Below are 17,518 nucleotides of genomic sequence, written 5' to 3' on the forward strand. Positions count from 1 at the left end.
TACATATTAATGTGCTTCTGGATCTGAGGTATTCTCTCCTAAGAAAATATTTCCCAACAGACTTAGCAGAATATGTAAAGCTTCATTAAGCCATATGTCCCAAGGACATATGAGTCCCTAGATTCTTTGAAAACTGGTTCAATGCAATTAATCTTATTGCCTGACTCTCAAAGAATACTTCACACATAAAAAAAAAAAATAGTAATATTCATTTTAGAAAAATTACTGCTACGGTAAAAGGGGGAAAAGTCCAAGAAAAAAAATGTCCAAATCCACAGTAACTTAAGAAACGGAGTTTGGCACAACTTTAACTAGATAGAAAAAATTCTAAAATTATCTTTCATTTCCATATATATAGAAGACTAGATTCCCTGAATGATCCTTCCACTGTAAACAATCAAAAATAATAGTTAAAATATAAAAGTATCTTTTTCAATGATTACTGCGTTGGCAAAGCCAAAAGGGAAGAGACCGTAGGCATTCTGTAAGGCAAGTAAGCTGGCTTGGGCTTTGAGGATGACCCGTCCTGGAGATCCTGACGTCGTTTTCAGCACTCTGAGATCCAGACGGGGGGAAGATAAAGCTTTGGGCCACAGAGCCAAAGCCAATAAGCTAAGGAGAGCCTCCCCACCCCACCACTCTACATCACACTCCACAGCACTATATCATCAGCATAAAGATTAGCCAGAGAAACATCCATTGTGCAGGACAAGGAGCAATAAAGTTGCCTGTTTTGACCTTGGCAACAAGTCTCTACTCATAAAATTTCCCTTCACACAAATCAGTGGCCAGAATTTAAGCTACGTTGTAAGAATTTTTTATAAAGTATTCTCAGGTTGGTAACGTTCCAAGCAACGTTCAAAAACCACCAAATTTTCTCTGGAATCTTCAGAGTTCTCAAAATTCCAACGAAAAGGGGCTCACAGTTAAAATAACAAAACAGAATAATGATATCATGATCAACAGCTGGCAAAATAAGTCTGCAAAGACTTCAGATAGTGAAATAATCAGAAAACAAGTATGTTTAATATGCTTAAAGAAACCAGAGATTTAGCTTGCTAGTGAGGAAGAAACTTTAAAAATTAAGAAGAGCCCTGGCCAGGTGGCGCAGTTGGAGCATCGTGCTTCCGGTTTGATTCCGTCAGGGCACATACTCAGATTGCGGTTTGATCTCTGACTGGGGCCTCTGCAGGAGGAGTTAACCAATCAATGTTTCTTTCTCACTTCCCTCACTCTCTCCCTCTTCCCCTCTCTCTAAAAATCAATGGAAAAATATCCTCAGGTGAGGATTAACAACAACAAAAAGTGGAAGCCTTTTTATTACCCAAAACAGATCCTGAAGTATAATTTAATATAAATTAATTAGGTTATAATTACTACAATATAGTAAATGGAAAATAGTGGCCATTAGCTTCAAGTACATCTCATATTTATAGGAGGATCCTAGACTCAAGCCTTAATTGCTGAAAGCATTATTTTTTCACAAATTGATCACATTCCTCTCTCCTAAGTATCTTAGTACGGAGGAAAACTTTAGGAAAGGCCACCATAATTGATATCACGTTTCCTCCTCTGATGGCCTTCCCTAGCCTTGATAAAACCAGTGTAATGGCAAACTGAAGGTAGTTCATGTATTTTCCTATTAAACTTAAAACCAGCCCTAGCCTGTTTGTCTCAGTGGACAGAGCATGGGCCTGCGGACTGAAGGGTCCCAGGTTTGACTCTGGTGAAGGGCACATACCTCCGTTGCAGGCTGGATCCCCAGCCCTGGTCGGGGCGCATGCTGGAGGCAACCAATCGATGTGCCTCTCTCACATTGATGTTTCTCTCTCTCTGTCTCTCCCCTCCCTTCCATTCTCTAAAAAATCAATGGAAAAATATCCTCGGGTGAGGATTAACAAATAAAACAAAACAAAAGAAAATAAACTTAAAACCAAAGTCATTTATCCAGAGCTAAAACCTTCAGAATTCCATGTGGTAGCTCTCCTCAAAATGTATTCAGTGGTGTGTTCATGGGCATTCAGCAAAAAAGTTTTATAATCAATGCAATTCAATCAGGCTCATCCCAACATAATTTTTAAGACTTTCACAAGGTGATTCCAAAGGTCATCTGAATGAGTAATGCACAATGATCAATTATTTGAAAATAAAACATTTTCTTTCTGAGGCTGGATGTGTTGTCTGTTACTGTTATATTGTTTTTAATATAAAACAAAGATTATAACGTGGAAGTACTGGCTGAGTCACAGTGTATTTTTAAATTGTAATTTCCACTCCAGACATACCCTCACACTTTAAAAAACAGGGCAGAATATATGAAAACAAGGAGTTCAGACAATGGACAAAAGGTAGCACAGGATAGTGGGCCCTTAGGGAAGTAAAACCAACAAGATGACCTCTCCGGCTGTGTACAGAATGCCCAGGACACAGAGCACAGTGGGGAACCCAAAGAGAGCCCAAGGGTTAAGCTAAGTTGAGAAGAGAGAGTTGAGAATGCCAGGAAGCCAAAGGCAGCTAGAATTCCCAGGCAGAGTACTGCAGTGCAACTGGCCATACAAAGAGCTCCAGAATTCTGCAGTGGTTTCCCCTGAGTCTTCATGTGATCAACGTAAGCATGTAAGGAAACTACCAGAGGCCAAGGAGTGAATCACTGTAAAACTAAAGGAGAAACAACCCCTAGAGCTTACACACGGCCAGAAATAGCTCCATAGTGGAAAAACCTCGTAATACATGGGGCACACAGTAGAGTACTCAGAAAGGCATTGATTTCTTCAGTAGTAGGGAGAAAAATTAGCCCTTGTCTAGAAAGGCTCAATAAAGCAAGCCTCAAAAGAATCAAAGTCTTTCCAACTAACTTATTTGGAACTAAGCTCAAGACTATATAAAGGAATGCAAAAATATTCAGTACTTAAGAAAGCAAAATTTACAATGTTTGCAATCCAATCTAAAATCATCAGACACCTGGCCTGGTAGCTTAGTTGATTAGAGCATCGTCCTGATATGCCAAGGTTTCGGGTTCCATTCTCAGTCAGGGCACATACAATCAACCAATGAAGGCATGAATAAGTGGAGGAACTATAAATTGATGTTTCTCTCTCTCCCCCTCTCTTTTTCTCTCTCTCTCTCTAAAATCAACTAAACAACAACAAGAAAATTATTAAAAATATCATCAGGCGCCCTAGTGGGCTCGATCCCCAGTAGGGGGCGTGCAGGAGGAAGCCAATCACTCTCATCATTGATGTTTCTCTCTCTCTCTCTCCCTCTCCCTTCCTCTCTGAAATCAATAGATACATTTAAATATATATATATATATATATATATATATATATATATCGTCAGGCAAGCAAAGCTGCAGGAAAAGGACTCATAGTAAGCAGGGAAAAACAGCTAACAGAAATAGAAACAGACCTAAAAATGACTTAAGTTAGAATGAGTAGATGAGGAAATTAAATCAGTTATTCTAGCCTTTAGTAGTCCAAGATGATAGAGGAAGGATGAGCATGTTAATGAGAGATCTGGAAGATGTAAAACTAAATCAAATATCTAGAGATGACAAATACATCGAATGGTATTAATAGATTAGACATAGGAAGTAGTAGTAAATGTAAACACCCACAGTAAATAACTGTCTAAAATGAAGCAGAGAGAGAAAGAAGGCTGGGGCCAGGAGGGAAAGGACAGAGCGATGGCACAACCTCAAGTGCCCTAATATTTGTAAGAGAGATCTCCAAAAGGAGAGGACAGAAATATTTGAAAAACAAATGGCCAAATTTTCCCCTAATTTGATGACAACTATAATCCCACAAATCCAAAAAGGTCAGTAAACCTCATAAGCACAAGAAACATGAAAAAACTCCACCAAAATACAGGGAGAAAAGTAGCACCTCACACAAAGAAACAAAGATAATGACAGGAGACTTACTGAAAACAATGTAAGCAATATGACAGTGAAACAACATTACTTCCAAAAGAAAAAGCTTTTATGACATGCCAGCATTGGCAACCTCTAAAAGGTAACTTACAAAGTTTCCACTCCTCCTCAAGACCTAGCTAGGCACAGCCCCAACGCTGTGCTGGCTGTCACATGTAAATACTGTTTGTTTTCTTCACAAAGCACATGGATCATGTCACTCCCCTTCTCAAACTCTTCAATGACTCCCTATTGCATATTACAGTTAACACTTCAGCCACAGGCAATCAAGGCTCTCCACAACCTGCAAGTCCCAGACTATTTTGCAGCATCGTCTCCTCAAACCACCTAACTTCCTTCATGAGTTTGCCACTGCCTAGCACTTTCATTCTTTTATTTCTGCTGTCTCTCCTTTCACCTCCATCTATCAAAGCCCATCATTCACAGACTAGATTCCCCAATAAGGTCTGGGTAGATCCACCCTTTCATCTCTAAGATCACCCCTTTCACCTTTGTGTTAGAAATGCTAAATATAATTTTTAAAAATTCATTCCTTGTGCTTGCCTGTCTTCTCCACTATACTGATTTTCTAAAAGGCAAAAATCAGCTCTAGCTGGTTTGGCTCAATGGATAGAGCATTGGCCTGTGAACTGAAGGGTCCCAGGTTCGATTCTAATCAAGGGCATATGCCCAGGTTGCAGGCTCGATCCCCAGTAGGGGGCGTGCAGGAGGTGGCCAATCCGTGATTCTCTCTCATCATTGATGTTTCTATCTCTCTCTCCCTCTCCCTTCTTCTTTGAAATCAATAAAAATATTTTTTTAAAAAAAGGCAAAAATTGTATCTTATTCCTGTGAATTCCAGAGGGTCACAACGACTTGCAACTAATAGGTCCTACATATGTAGTAAATTAGAATAGCAAGATACTAGCAGGGACAGGAATAAACATGTTAAAACAATAAATTTCAATTTATTTAAAACACACACACACACACACACACACTCAATATTCTTAAAACCCAGCAAGAAACAACCAATTTAAAAATGGCCAAAGACCTTAAACAGGCACCTCAATAAAGAAGACATATAGACAGCAAATAAACACATGAAAAGATGTTGCACATCATATGTCATGAGGGAAACACAAATTAAAACATTAAGAAGTCACAGATGCTACTGTCCAGGTCCAGCTTGGCGAGCAGCCTCAGGCCTTGGGCAATGGCCTGTCTTTAGCATATGTAGAAATAGAAGCACACCTGCAGGTTGAAGCTTAAAAGTAATGAATAAAGCCCTGAAATAAATTAAAGGTGCTAACAGTGGACTTAGAAAACACTCACATGAAAACCATCATCTTAAGACGTTGAGTGTAAGATCTTCGTGATAAAATTTCTGTAAGTGGGAAGTCAAAGCCTGGTCTCTGAGGCTGAAAGGGACCCTCAGAAGAAGGCACTTCCCGTGGTAGCACTGCCCGCTGCCCCAGACCTGCAGTGGGTATTTCTCACATATCTGCGTGTGAGACACAGAACTGAACTGCTTTGCCTCAAGCAAGTATAACGATTCCACTCCTGTAGTTTGTGCTCTCCCAGTGGTGCCAGAAGGATCAGCACGGCCTCTATTGCTAATTGCTAACTAATGTCTAACAGGGGTCCTCAAACTGCGGCCCGCCGAGGACATTTATCCGGCCCGCCGGGTGCCGCTGCCTGTCCTGCTTTAGCAGCCAACTCGTCCCGGGCCCGCAGTGCGCATAGGAATTTGTTCATAGTGTTTTTTTTAACTATAGTCCGGCCCTCCAACGGTCTGAGGGACAGTGAACTGGCCCCCTGTTTAAAAAGTCTGAGGACCCCTGGCAGTAATCCCCCAAAGAAGACTCATTCAGAGTTCTTTGAACTTTATCTCCAAAAGTACCCAATTAATTCAAGTGGCAGTGAGTTTATCCCAGAAAATCTTGGGCAGTTAGTGAAATTAGGGTATAACTAAGAATATTCAGAACACCACAGCTTAGGTGATCTGGGTATTATTCCTGTACTGGTTAGATTTAGTGATTATAAATTGAAGGAAATTAATATGTGTATGTTCTTTTGTATAAAACAGGTGCCCAGACTAGAAAACATATTGAGTGGAATTCTTAAGTCAATGTAAAAAAACACTACATACCTGATTTCACCTATTATTTTGGCCAAAATACCGAAAACTGATAACAGCAAAGGCTGTGAAGATGTGGAGCCATAGGAATTCTCATTCGTTGCTAGTGGGAATACAAAATGGTACCTCCACTGTGGAAGACAGTTTGGCAGTTTCTTAAAAAATTAAACATATTCTTAACACATAATCCAACAATCACACTCGTTGGTACTTATCCAAAGGAACTGAAAACATGTCTACACAATAACCTGAACACGGGTATATATAACAGCTTCACTCATAATTATTAAAACCTGGAAACAACCCACACGTCCTTCAGTAAGTGACTGGATAAAGAGTGGTGTAATCCATACAATAACTGTTCAGTGCTTACAACAAAAAGCTGCCAAGCCATGAACAGACACGGAGGATATTTAAATGCATATTACTAAGTGAAAGAAGCCCATCTGAAAAGGCTACATAGAGCATGATTCCAACTATATGACATTACGAAAAAGGCAAAACTGTGCAAGCAGTAAAATGACCAGTAGCTGCCAGGGGTTAGCAGGAGGGAGGGATGAATAGGCAGAACACAGGATTGCTAGGGCAGTGAAACTACTTTGATACTGTAAAGGTGGATACATGACATTATACATTTGTCCAAGCCCACAGAACATACACCACCAAGAGTACAACCTAATGCAAACCACAGACTTTGGATGATAATGATGCATCCATGTAGGTTCACCAGTTGTTCTGACTGGTGGGGGATGCTGATGGTGGGGAAAGCTATGCATGAGTGGAAATCTCTGTACCTTCCACTCAATTTTGCTGTGAACCTAAAACTGCTCTTAAAAAACTCAATATTGGGCCTGACTGGCATGACTCAGTGGTTGAGCATCAACCTATGAATCAGGAGGCCACGGTTTAATTCCAAGTCAGGGCCCGGGCCCGGGTTGCAGACTCCATCCCTAGTGGGGGGCATGCAGGAGGCAGCCAATTGATGATTCTCTCTCATAACTGATGTTTCTCTCTTTCCCTCTTCCTTACTCTCTGAAATCAATAAAAATAAATAAATAATCCAATATTGGGTCCAACTTATTTTTAAGTACACTACATTGTTTCAGTATTAAGCTAAACACAATTTGCAAAAATTACTAGGAAAAATAGTAATACAGAATACCATGTCATCTCTGTGAAATACACACCATTAAAAGCAGCCGAATTCCACTGCAAAAAATAAAACTAGTTGTTCAATGCTGCAATATATACTGAGCAAACATGTCTATAAAGCATTTGGTACACATATGTTTCTTTTTGACTCAAAAAGACAATTATGACTTAAATGTAAACCCAAAAACGTTTCAGCATTTGATCTTTCAAACAACTCAAACATTTATTATTAATCACCAACTACTTTTAACACATTGTATTGGAAAAGAATGCAGGGGCAAAAAGATCACCTACTTCCTGACCTCAAGGAGTTACATGCTAAGAGTAGATACATACCCATTAAAATACCGGACACACGTCAAGGCTACAATGGAGGTGTATGTGCTGTGAGATCCCAGGGAGAGGGGGGATGAAGGGAAGTGAAAGAGGGCATAGAAAAGGTGGCATTTACACTAACAAGGATTTGAAATTTGAGAACTTGAAAAAGGCAGAGATGCACTCCAGGCTGAAGACATGAGCAAAGGAACATCAAAGTGCATCTTTAAGAAAATGGGCCCAGGACTGGGGATGATTCTGGAGTAGCTGAAGCCTAAGATCCGTGAATACGGAGGCTAAACAGAGCAGCCCTATTGTAGAGACCAATGATCTACCTCAAGGGCAGTTAGACTTCATGGTCAGGAGAGAAAGAAACAATATTGAGTTCCTTTTAAGTCCTCATGTGTCTGTTGCAAAATTGCTGTATAAAAACCTTTAAAAAACAGTTTTTGAAAAATAATCATAGCTGTTTTGCGAATTGGTGACACTTTGGTACTAGGTTATTGAAAAATGCGCGTTAAAAACTACAGTCCGGAAAGAATTAGCATTAAAAACTATAGCACAACTCAGAGCGTCTCTCAAGCATTGACTGGAGCTGGGCTTGTCATTCCTGTTTAAAGCCTCCAAAATAACCTCAAACGCACCCTAATTCTTCCCTCCTCACAGATCCAACCAATGAAAGTTCATCAAAGAAGGTTCTTAAAATCTCCTGGCTCCTTAGTATAATTTGTGAATAACATAGAGACATATTTTATCCTAAAGGACACAGGTTCTTCCAAATAGTTCTCCAAATGACTATTAAGAAGAAAAAAAAGAACAGCTACCTAGTATGAATAAATTTCGTTGGCTTTGAGAGCAAATTAACTTGCTTTCCCCCTAACCCGCCCCCCGCCAAAAAACCCACAAAAACCACCGACAACCAGTAACAGAAGTAACTGACTTTCCAGCTGGGACGACTGAGGTACGTGTGACCCTGCCCAAGGTGTGCGCTCTCCTCTGCAGGTGGGACGCACACCAAGCGGGCCCTGGGAGAGGTGCGGGCACCTTGGTCCCCGTTCCCGGGCCGATTCGCCGCGCCTTTTAAATCTCGAGTCCCGCTCCCCGCCCGGACTCACCGGAGCCACGCCGAGCAGCCCGAGCAGCAGGCGTCCGTGTAACAGCCGCTCACACCGCGCTGCGGCGGTCCCCGGGGGAGGCCCGCCATGCTCTCAGCCGCACGGGAGAGCGCTCGGGAGGAGCCGAACAGCCCGGAGACCGTGAGCCACGCCAACGCCGAGTACACCCCAAAGGGCTTCTCCGCCGCCATGTGCCACCGCGCCGCCATGCCTCGGTTATATAACCCGCCCCGGTGCGCGCCGCAACCGCCAACGTTCCCCCTCGGCCCGGCCCGCGAGCCGGGTCGCGGCCGCTCATTGGGCGGGTCAATGCCAGGCCTAGGCCCGGCACGCGGGGGCCCCGCGGGCGCCGCGAGGCGGGAGAAGCCGGGCGGCCGCACGGGCCCAGGCCGCGCAGACCCGCCCTCCGCCACGGGAGCCCACAGCCTCCCTCCCCGCCCCTCCCTACCTGAGGGCGGGTGGCCCCGCCGCCGCGGCCGCAGGTCCGGTGGGGCGCGAGGCGAGGCGCGAGCTCCTCCCGCGCGGTCCGTCACAGCATCTCCCGGGAGACACGGTCGCCACAGGCTGGAGGCGCACACCTCCGCCGCTCGCGCGGGCCTCTGACCGCCTCGGAGCGCACACCGACACTGCCTGCCCCGGCGCGGGCCGCCGAGTGCTCAGCGACCGGAACGCCGACGCGGTTCGGGGTCCTCCCCCACGCGACTCTGCCTCCTCCGCTCCGACAGCGCCAGCCCCGCTTTGCGCATTACCCGGGGCAGGCAGACCGAGTCCCACACGCCCGGGAGGGGAGGGAAGGGGGAGGGCCGAGAGGGAGGGGAGAGGGGAAGGAGATCGCGGCGCGGGGACCGGAGTTCTCGCGAGTGTTCGGCCTCGCGCGCCGGCACCGCGGGAATTTTTAAACTCCGCGTGAAAGAAGGTGGGGTAAGAAAAGCAAGGGAAGGGAAGCGGCAGCGTCAGGAAAGGCCGTCGTTTACATAAAATACGATCGCCTCGCCTTTAATGAGCTGAGGGGAAGAAAGACTACGATTCCCACAATGCCTTGCGCGCCAAATTGCTGGGGCGGTTGGACTCGCGGGCCCGGCGCAGAGTCGGGAATGGTAGTCTTCATCTGAGGTCCCGCGGGGTGCCGTCTGTGGCGGGAGCTTCGCTGCATTATCGTTCGGCCACGCTTGCTGGCGGACAAGAGATAATCTTTGACCTCCTGGACACCCCGTTTGCCCTCGGTGTTTTTCGTTCTTTCTGCTCCTACTTTCGGTGCTAAAAATGAGCACCAGACTAACGGGGGGACGCTTTTTCCTCCCTCCTATATATATATCTGAACATCCGAGTGCGCTTTCTTGGCCGCAGGTGCTCACGAAGCCTAATCTTTTTTGCCCCCCAGTAGGGGGCGTGCAGGAAGCAGCCGATCAATGATTCTCATTGATGTTTTTATTTCTCTCTCCCTCTCCCTTCCTCTCTGAAATAAAAAAATACATATACTTAAAAAAATAAAATAAGGCTGCCTTTTAGAAATGTAATTTATTTTTTTCTAAATTTTTGTTTATTGGCAGCAATCTCTAAACGTACCATATTTGTTTGCAAAAGGTACTGGACTAAGTTGTACCAGAGAAGGAGGTGAAAGAGGTTTGGGGTGTTTGCCTTGATTCTAAGTGGACCTCTTCAACAGAGACCACCCCTCCGTCAAATGTGCTGACTTATGTCCTTGCCTTGCTCCCCAATCTGCACTTTCTTTCTTTGCACCATTGTGTGCTCCATCCATGAGCACTGTCCTTCTTGTTAGTCCAAAGACTCTCAAGTATGTTGCTGGTGAGCTGTGTGACATTAGAAAAATTAAGTGACCTCTCTGGGCTAAAGTTATCAGATCAGTAGTGCATAAGTAACTGGATTAGAGGATCTACTGATTCATTGGACAGGTTTTGTTAACTTTGCTCTAAGGGACCTGCCAGTTGTAAAATGCAAAAATCTGTCTCATCATATTTAATATCCAGATTCATCGACTTTCTAAATGATCTTCCAGATTTTACTTATTTTTTTATCTTCCAGATTTTAATCATTCCTTTCAACATTACCAATGGATTGGTTTCTGTATGATTGTCTGTAATCTGGATCAACCCTACCTTTCCTATTTAATTTCCCTACATAGTTCCTGAAAATCGTGTCTTCATTCTCCTCCAAACATGTTTTTGCCTTTCGGTGTCTCCCAGCATCCTCTCCCCCGATCTAACTCTTAATATGCCTCAGGATCCAGCCCAAGCCTCTTCTCTCCCATATCTTCCCTTCAACTTCAGCCCACATTCATCACTACGAACTCACACTGATAATATGCTGTTATTTTATGTCTGTTTCCCTTTTTGCCTCCGACTCCCTGCATCCACCCCCCACCCCCCATCTCGCAGCTACACTGAGAGCACAGGCTGCATCTTACGCTTTTTAGAATGCTTTCCTCATAACTGCTGGTTTTTCGCTTTAATTGCTATGTAAACTGAATTTCCACTTTGAAGCTCTCATTCAACCCTCTCTCCCCTTTTCAGTCATTTAAGCATATGCCAAATTATTTTCGTTAATTTCAAGAGATGCTAATAATGTTAAGTGGAAAAGACATCTGGGCTTGATGTCAAAAGAGTTTGGGGAAGAGCTGATTAAATAAAGTTAAACATCTCCTTTATGTCCTACTTCACTGCCTTGAGCGTGCGTGGCATTTCCCAGTCTCGTGACTGTGGTGTGACCCCATTTAGGCTTGTGCACCTTGCCTCATGGCTGTTCCACAGAACGACCTTTGGTGAACATGCTTCAGCGCTTTCCTTTTCTGGAGGAATGCTGTGGCGGACAAGGGTATGGTCTTCCGGAGCCACACAAACGTGGGTTTTCATTATGTTCTAGCAACGTGACTTTCATCAAATTACTTCACTCTCTGTGCCTGTGTTCTCGCTGAGAACGAAAGGACGCCACTCCTTACTTCCCTGGCAGAGCCGTTGCAAAGATTAAAGGGACGTGCCCGGCGCAGGCCTTCATTCCCTGCCTACCTGTATGATGGTTAGGTTTTGGTAAAAGGCCCACAAAATGATAATGACTAGTGTGGACCCTCAGGCTTCTGTCGGGGTTGTTTATTCTAGAGGCAGCATTTCAATACCAATCCTGCATCCTGGTAGTGAGGATAGCCATCTGGTTTCAGAAAACTTAGAGCCTCATCGAAGTGTTTCAATTCGATCTCATTTGTTTTGCAGAGTAATGGGGTTGGGGGGGGGGGGACTTGATATTTTAACAGCAACAACAAAAGGGAGCTTATCTGTCTCTAAGAGAAGCAATGCCTCTGTCCTAATGGCTGCATTTTCGTCATTGTTGTGTAGGTGACTGGTTATGGCAAGCGGCGCCCAACCTTGATTTCTCCAGTTGGCATTAGCTTGGTGAGTGAACAGTCATATCTTTCTTGTTCCCCACTACATTTCCAGTGATGGCACAGTGGCCAGGATGTGAATAAGGGCTAAAATCATTGTTTAGCGGGTGACTATATATTTATTGATTTTATCACTCAAATCAAAATGTACAATATTAGATTAAAAGGGACTCTAGAGATAGTCTAGGCCAGCTGTGGGCAAACTACGGCCCGGGTCAGCTGTTCTATCCGGCCCGCGGAGCCGAAAGAGCGGAGTGTTCTCTCGCTCTCCCCTCCGCTCCTTCACCAGCAGCAGTGTTAACATGGCAACCTCGGGAAACACAGCCGAAGCTCCTTCTTCTGAGTGATATAAATCCGCCCATTCAGTAGAAGGAACAACCTCTCAATCTTCCAGAGGCTCCTTGTAATGCCCGCGGACGCGTCCCCCGACATCACCCTGGGAATGCGGAGACACGTTATCGTGGTGATGTAGGGAGACACGCCCCTGGAGAGCACAGTATCAGAGCATTAGCTAAAAAGGAGACCAACAACACTGTTCCCACTGAAGCTGATGTTTTAAAGACCAAAAACCTTTCAACCCAGTCTACCTTGCCATCTACATCTACGTCCCGGGCATAATTTGGAAGTGGCACTAAAGAAAATGTTTAATTTACTGTTTACACATTTTGTTCTTTTCTATTTGTTTTAGTTTTAAATTGTTTTATTATATTTAAGTTTAATTTGAAAGGCTTTTGTACCTTTCCTTTGTTAGGCAATTTTATTTTGCCTTTGCCATCTTCAATAGAAGGTATGTTATTGTGCTATGATTCCTCCATTTTTTGAAGTTTCAAATTATAATAATTAGTGTTTACATTCTTCTTGTTAAAATGTTTGAAATGAATAAAACTATTGAAATAAAAAAAAAAAAGACCGTACCCTTTTATGTAATGATGTTTACTTTGAATTTATATTAGTTCACACAAACACTCCATCCATGCTTTTGTTCCGGCCCTCCGGTCCAGTTTAAGAACCCATTGTGGCCCTAGAGTCAAAAAGTTTGCCCACCCCTGGTCTAGGCCAAACACCTCACTTTATAGATGGATAAACAGCTTGTCAAATGACTTGCCAAAAATATTTTGGGATGGATTTTATTTGTTTTGATTTAAAAAAATAAACAGCCTAGCCACTGTGGCTCAGTGGTTGAGCGTCAACCTGTGAACCAGGAAGTCATGGTTCCATTCCCAGTCAGGGCACAGGCCCAGGTGTCGGGCTCGATCCCCAGTGTGGGGCGTGCAGGAGGCTGCGGATCAATGGTTCTCTCTCATCATCGATGATTCTATCTCACTCTCACTCTCCCTTCCTCTCTGAAAATCAGTGGAAAAAATATCCTCAGGTAAGGATTAACCAATAAATAAATAGTAAATCAAACCTATAGTTTTTTTAAAAAAGTAATATAAATATTTTTCTGTCATTAAATTATAGTTTTTATTCATTGAAAATTGTTTTTCTGTGAATGGTACCCCCAAAAGCCACAGATTTTTTCTTTCTTTCTCTGAAGGTAATATTTGTCGTAAACATAGTACCACAGTTGCTCTCTTCTTCAAAATCATTTTCCTTACTACCTGTCCCTTTCTTTTACATCTTCCTCTTCCAAAGTTAATTTTTAAATTTTTAAAAATATTTTATTTATTGAGTTTAAGAGAGAGAGAGAGAGAGAGAGAGAGAGAGAAAGGAAGAGAGAAAGAAACAACTATTTGTTGTCCCACCTATTCATGCATTCATCGGTTGCTTCTTGTAGGTGCCCTGGTTGAAGATGGAACCAGCAACCTTGCCACATTGGTGCCAGCCAGGGCACCAAAATTACTTTAAAAATCTGTGTATTTTAACTGAAACTATCCTGGTTATGATTTCACTATTGCTTAACCCCAAAGAACACCATTAATGAGATGGATCTTGAAATTCTGCATTTTTTTAAAAAATATTTTTTATTGATATTTTTTTTTTTTTTTTTTTTTTTTTTACAGAGAGGAAGGGAGAGGGATAGAGAGTTAGAAATATCAATAAGCTGCCTCTTGCACACCCCCTACTGGGGATGTGCCCGCAACCAAGGTACATGCCCTTGACCTGAATCGAACCTGGGGCCCTTCAGTCCGAAGGCTGACGCTCTATCCACTGAGCCAAACCGGTTAGGGTAAAATTCTGCATTTTTTAAATTTTGAAGCTTTAGTTACTCAAGACGCATGCTTGCCTTAGAGCTTTGTTAAACTGGATTCCAGAGTAGTAATTACATGTTTCCTTTCGCGATTGGAGTTGGAAGGATATTGCTCTCTCACTTGCCCGACACTCTCTGCCTCCAAGGAAACCAGGTAAGGAAAGCTGGCCCTCAGAGGTGGAGAGATAGAGATGGAAACGTTAAATCCGATGTTCCAGGGAGGGAACAGGTCGCTCATAGGAACAGTGTTTGTGCCTCGTTCATTAGATGGGTTCTCAGGCTTATTTTTTCTTGTGAATATATTTTAACCCCATGGAGCCTGCATGATCTGTAGTAACTGTGACGTTTGCATGGTACTTTAAGTTTTCAAAGCGTTTCAAGTTATTAGTCAAAACCATATCGCTGCATGGTTAAGATTATAAACGGGATTTTTGCCTGTTTCTGAACTTAACTTTTTCTTTGGTCTCTGGAATGGATTTTAATAAACTTCAGGTAGATTCATTGGATTTGAATAGAAAAAAATGGAGGTGATGTGGCATTAATTTTTACCAAGAAATGTCTGAAAACTGAAGCAAGATGTTAAGTAGGATGTCCTAAGTGGAATGTCCAAAATGAAATTCAGCATACCCTAGCCTAGAGCATTCTTCTGAAAATAAGTTTAAATGTAGGTGTTTAGGGTTTAGATGTGAATTATTTGTTAGCAGGCCACATAATTTCTGTTTAGTGAAGAAAACAATACAGAACTTGAATGAAACCAAAATTACATCCTTGAGATTCTAATAATTCTCAGGTAGAGAGTACTTTTCAGTATAGTTTACTTTGTTTTTGTTCCCTATTAATTTATTTGTTCATTCATTACATATTTATTAAATGGTTTTAATTAGCTATTCATTATTCAAGGCCTTGGGGATACAAACTTGATAAGACCAATATCTGTGTCCCTCAGCAATGCAATCAAAACACCATAGTTACAGCCCTGGCCAGTTTGGCTCAGTAGATAGAGTATTGGCCTCTGGTCTAAAGGGTCCCGGGTTCGATTCCAGTCAGGGCACATGCCCAGGTTGTGGGCTCGGTCCCCGGTGGGGAGCCTGTGGGAGACAGCCGATCAATGATTCTCTCTCATCATTGATGTTTCTCTCTCCCTCTCTCTTCCTCTATATATTTTTAAAAAAGTAATATAAATATTTTTCTGTCATTAAATTATAGTTTTTATTCATTGAAAATTGTTTTTCTGTGAATGGTACCCCCAAAAGCCACAGATTTTTTCTTTCTTTCTCTGAAGGTAATATTTGTCGTAAACATAGTACCACAGTTGCTCTCTTCTTCAAAATCATTTTCCTTACTACCTGTCCCTTTCTTTTACATCTTCCTCTTCCAAAGTTAATTTTTAAATTTTTAAAAATATTTTATTTATTGAGTTTAAGAGAGAGAGAGAGAGAGAGAGAGAGAGAGAGAGAGAGAAAGGAAGAGAGAAAGAAACAACTATTTGTTGTCCCACCTATTCATGCATTCATCGGTTGCTTCTTGTAGGTGCCCTGGTTGAAGATGGAACCAGCAACCTTGCCACATTGGTGCCAGCCAGGGCACCAAAATTACTTTAAAAATCTGTGTATTTTAACTGAAACTATCCTGGTTATGATTTCACTATTGCTTAACCCCAAAGAACACCATTAATGAGATGGATCTTGAAATTCTGCATTTTTTTAAAAAATATTTTTTATTGATTTTTTTTTTTTTTTTTTTTTTTTACAGAGAGGAAGGGAGAGGGATAGAGAGTTAGAAATATCAATAAGCTGCCTCTTGCACATTTAAGTTACATTAAAATTACTTTTTTGTTTGAGATTTTTTAAATAAAAACTTCTTTAAAATCAAAGAAAGCTACAACTCTTTCTTCAATATCTTACTGGTAATTACAATAACACTCAGTGTCCTAGCCAGTCATAGAATATTCTAGTTTCACATTCTGGTTTGGATCAAGACATTTATTTACCACAATTGGTTGGGTCAGAGAGTCAGTTCCCACCAGTTGGACAAAAGGCACCTTTAAGGGTGGCCTGTCACTTTTATGTTTGGAGTGGTTTTGAATGAAAGCTCTATAATCTCTCAGATTTCTTTGTTCTTATGATTCTACATGCTCTTATTTTAAAGGGTCTAATTTTAAAGTTAGGTAACTACCTTTGTCACAGATTATGGACCTGAACATTTAATACACTCTGCAAATTTAAGATATTAAATATGATACAGTGCTTTGGTTAAAATTGTGAATAACAGCCCTGGCCAGTGTGGCTCAATGGTAGAGCATTGGCCTGTGCTCTGAAGGGTCTCTGGTTTGATTCCCAGTCACATCGATGTTTCCCTCTGTGTCTGTCTTTCTCTCTCCCCCTCCCTCCTTTCCACTCTTTCTAAAAGTCAATGGAAAAAATAGCCTCTGTTGAAGATTAACAAAACAAAACAAAACAAAACAAAAGAATGAATAACAAAACATACCCTTGCTACATGTGTTCCCACAACACTTTTTTTGTGTGTCTTTGAACACACTAATCAGTTATTCAATCTTTTAATCTTATATCAGACAAACATACATTGCCTCATTGATGAAGCAGTTTTTGGAAAATAGACACTTAAATCTTTAGTAAGTAAGTGTGGAGAGTGGCTACAGCGTTTGGACAGGCTCAAGCCTCGGACTAATGAGAGGGCACAGTCCTCTCGTGGCAAAGCCACGTGAAGGCCCCAGCTTGGAGGGCAAAGCCCTCCCAGCACAATTATAGCCAAAGGCAAAGGTTGTAAGCTTGACCTCATGGTCCGAACCTGTGGTCCCAGGCAGCTGAGTGATGTGGGCTGCAGGAGGTGCGGCAAGTGCTGCCAAAACAAAGCTTGATAGAGTTCTCAGGTGCATGTAACTAAGGAGATTCAAAACTCTCGAGAACATTGACCACGCCCTTGCTTTGCCTCCTAGGATCTCACTATAAAATAAAGACTCGGCTTGCAGGCTGTGGCACTGTCTCTCCATCCGAGAACAGTGTCCCACCTAGCCCCAGCTGTATTCTCTTGTCTGTCTTCTTTAATCCTTCCCCGCCCCTCCTCAGGTTCACCCCTGGCCGTGCTGAGCGCCGTTCAAGTAAGGCGGATATCTCCTCTGCAGGCGGACAGTGAAAACCTCAAGCTCCAAAAGGAGGGTGGGGAGGGGCACAGCAGAGCAAGGTTGATTGTCTTTTGGGTTACAGTGTTCAAAGATTGGAAAAGAAGGTCCAGACTCTTTCCGTTGGAAGATCATGAAGACTTCAAAGAGTAAAATGCAATC

At 42.6% G+C, this 17,518-nt stretch overlaps 1 protein-coding gene across 1 annotated transcript in view; it reads right to left on the reverse strand.

Moving 5' to 3' along the window:
• AHCTF1 (AT-hook containing transcription factor 1) overlaps positions 1 to 9,373 on the reverse strand; it is a 76,134-nt gene extending 66,761 nt beyond the window's left edge. The window contains exon 1 of the mRNA XM_080651298.1: positions 9,081 to 9,373. The gene's annotated coding sequence lies outside the window, so the exon portion shown is untranslated. The remainder of the gene's footprint in view (positions 1 to 9,080) is intronic.
• Positions 9,374 to 17,518: the final 8,145 nt, after the last annotated feature.

This window comes from Plecotus auritus (assembly GCF_963455305.1).
Source record: "Plecotus auritus genome assembly, chromosome: 14".
NCBI classification, from domain to species: domain Eukaryota; kingdom Metazoa; phylum Chordata; class Mammalia; order Chiroptera; family Vespertilionidae; genus Plecotus; species Plecotus auritus.